This window comes from Eulemur rufifrons, unplaced genomic scaffold (genome assembly GCF_041146395.1).
Source record: "Eulemur rufifrons isolate Redbay unplaced genomic scaffold, OSU_ERuf_1 scaffold_533, whole genome shotgun sequence".
Lineage (NCBI taxonomy): Eukaryota > Metazoa > Chordata > Mammalia > Primates > Lemuridae > Eulemur > Eulemur rufifrons.
The window spans coordinates 22,799-25,470 of record NW_027183315.1 but is presented as its reverse complement, the minus strand read 5'-3'; the positions used below and the strand labels follow the sequence as shown (position 1 = coordinate 25,470).

The following is a 2,672-nucleotide window of genomic DNA, read 5'->3' as shown; positions in this document are numbered from 1 at the left end:
GGACGCCCTCCCCTCCCCTCCCCTCCGCGCCGCGGCCGGCGTCCCGCCTCGGGGTGGGCCCCGTCCCCACCCCCACGCCGCTTCCTCCCCGTGCACCCCGCTGGGGCTCGTCCCCCCCCACCCCCGGGCTGGGCGCGGGGAGAAGCGCGGTGGTCGTGGGGAGATGGGGCGAGCGAGGCGCCGCCGTTCGGCGGCGGCGGTCCCCGCGCGGAGCCGCCACGGTGGGGCGGCCGTCCGGCCGCCGCGGCCCTCTCATCCGCCGCGGTGGCGGAGGGGGTGGCCGTTCGGCCCGGACCCGGCCTGCCCCCCTCTTTCCCGAGAGTCGGGTGCGACCAGCAGGCCGGGTCGCCGGGTCGCCGGGTCGCCGGGTCGCCGGGTCGCCGGGTCGCCGGGTCGCCGGGTCGCCGGGTCGCCGGGTCGCCGGGTCGCCGGGTCGCCGGGTCGCCCAGCCGGGACCGCATGGTGCAAGGGGGCCGACCAGATGTCCCGTGACACTTAGTCTCTGCGCGGCCGGCCCCGCCGGCGCTATAAACGGGGATCGCCGCCAGAGGGCGCTGCGGTCGCGGGCTCCTCGACTCCCTCTCCCTAGTACCTCACTGGGTGTCCGAAGGCGGGACTACTTTTTTCTCCCGCCCACTGGCTCGCTAACGCCTCCGCCTCCGCCGGTGTCGTGCCGGGACCCCATGGTCCATGGGGTTGACCAGATGTCCCGTCGCACTTAGTCTCTGCGAAGCCGGCCCCGTCGACGCTATGGAGGGGCGTCGCCGCCAGAGGGCGCTGCGGTTGCGGGCTCCTCGACAACCTCTCCCTCGTACCTCAATACGTGTCCGAAGGTGGGATTTTTTATTTTTCTTTCCCCCTCCACCACCACCCCCCGCCCGCCGCCGCCTAGCCCGCCTCCGCCGCCTAGCCCGCCGCCGCCTAGCCCGCCTCCGCCGCCTAGCCCGCCGCCGCCTAGCCCGCCTCCGCCGCCTAGCCCGCCGCCGCCTAGCCCGCCTCCGCCGCCGCCTAGCCCTCCGCCGCCGCCGCCTAGCCCGCCGACGCCTAGCCCGCCGCCGCCGCCGCCTAGCTCCTCCTCCTCCTCCTCCTCCTCCTCCTCCTCCTCCTCCTCCTCCTCCTCCTCCTCCTCCTCCTCCTCCTCCTCCTCCTCCTCCTCCTCCTCCTCCTCCTCCTCCTCGACCTCCGCCGGTTTCGTGCTGGGATCCCATGGTCCTTGGGGTTGACCAGATGTCCCGTCGCACTTAGTCTCTGCGGGGCTGGCCCCATCGATGCTATGGGGGGGGATCACCGCCAGGGGGCGCTGCGGTTGCGGGCTTCTCGACTCCCTCTCCTTCCCCACCCCTCCGCTCGCCCGCTCCTCCTTTCTTTACTCCCTATCGCCCCGCCCCCTTTTTTCTCCACACACACGCAATTATCACGCTCACGAACTATCCCGGGACCTGGCGTGACTTTCATCGCAATCTCCCCCCCCCCCGGACACACACACATAGAGACACACCCTCCCGGCAGGGAGCACCCTGAGTGGTCGTGCAGATGTCGCTGCTGCATGCGGCCTCCGCATGGGTTCGCTGGTTGACCAGATGTCTGGTCCTTGGGTGGTTGACCAGATGTCTGGTCTGTGGTTGTCATCCTGACAGGGAGGCTTCGGGACGGATTTGGTCTCTCTGGCCTCGCTGCCCCTAGGGATCACCCTGCGATCGGTATTCTTCTCGCGCGGGGCGAGGGGGCGCTCCGGAGCATTCCTCTCCTCTCGGAGTTTCTGTCTGCAGTCTCTCGACTTGCTCTCACTCCCCTACCCTGCTGTGTGACTTTCTTTTTGGTCCTTTCATTTTATCTATTCTCTCTTTGCCTTTTCCTGCCCGCCTTTCCGCTCCCCCCCCCCCCCCGGATTCATGGTTTCACGTCACGCGGGTGACGTGCCGACACACCAGGAGGCCCTTCTCACACGTGCGCGTGAACACGCAATCAACACGTTTATGAACTAGAAAGGGATCTGGTGTGACTTTGCTATTATTTCCCCTCCCCTCCTCCCCGCGCTGAGAATGAGTTTCCCCGGGCTCGTGTGCCCGCCTGGGAATCGGCTGCAGACGCCATGGCCCCGGGTCGACCACATGTTGCCCTGGGGTCCACCAGATGTCTCTGGCGAATTGGGGCCCTAGGGTGCTTGTGACGGTGTGGTCACTAGGTGTCGCTCTGGGCTCAGTATTCTTCCTTCTCGCTGTGACTTTGGTCTCTTTTTTTCGAAATTTCTTTCTTTCTTCCTCTTTTGCCCTGTTTCCATTTTCCCTTCTTAATCTCTTTCTCTCTTTTTGTTGCTTTTTTTCCACGGCAGATGGGTGATGTGTGTGTGGAGGAAACGCGGCGTCAGGGAGAAGACACATCTCACACGTGCTCGGGAACACCCGATCGTCACGCTTCTGAGTACCGACCGATGGATCTGGTCCCGAATTTTTTAATAGTTTTCTCCTCTCTCTCTCTCTCTCTCTCTCTCTCTCTCTCTCTCTCTCTCCCCCCCCCTTCCTTCTCTTTCCTTTCTCTCCCTTCCTTTCTTTCTTTCTCTCGCTCTCTCGCTCTCGCTCTTCTTTTCTTTCTGACAGAGTCTCTCGTTCTGTTGCCCTGGCTAGAGTGCCATGGCGTCAGCCTAGCTCACAGCAATCTCAAACTCCTGGGCT

At 65.3% G+C, this 2,672-nt stretch overlaps 1 pseudogene; it reads right to left on the bottom strand.

The window, feature by feature from the left end:
- Nucleotides 1-1,901: 1,901 nt before the first annotated feature.
- On the bottom strand, nt 1,902-1,993 carry LOC138380544 (small nucleolar RNA U13; annotated as a pseudogene).
- Nucleotides 1,994-2,672: the final 679 nt, after the last annotated feature.